Below are 296 nucleotides of genomic sequence, written 5' to 3'. Positions count from 1 at the left end.
ATGTGTATAAAAGAAAAATCTAATACTTAACTCTAATGATATGTATCATGTGTATAAAAGATTCTATGGGATTTTAAAATTATATACAAACTTACCTTTTTAAAAAAAAAGTAAAAAAGGCGCTAAGGGCGTGGGCTTATCCAATAAAACTATTTTACGATAAAATCTAATTAATTAAATTCTACCAAATTAAAAAGTAAAACCCATTCTTTTTTTTATTACTTACTTAACTCTATTGATATGTATCATGTGTATAAAAGATTTTCTCTATGGAATTTTAAAATTATATACAAACT

Source organism: Trachymyrmex cornetzi, unplaced genomic scaffold, assembly GCF_001594075.2.
Source record: "Trachymyrmex cornetzi isolate Tcor2-1 unplaced genomic scaffold, Tcor1.1 scaffold278, whole genome shotgun sequence".
Classification (NCBI taxonomy): domain Eukaryota; kingdom Metazoa; phylum Arthropoda; class Insecta; order Hymenoptera; family Formicidae; genus Trachymyrmex; species Trachymyrmex cornetzi.
The sequence above is the reverse complement of the archived record's forward strand: the minus strand, read 5'-3'. Positions refer to the sequence as shown.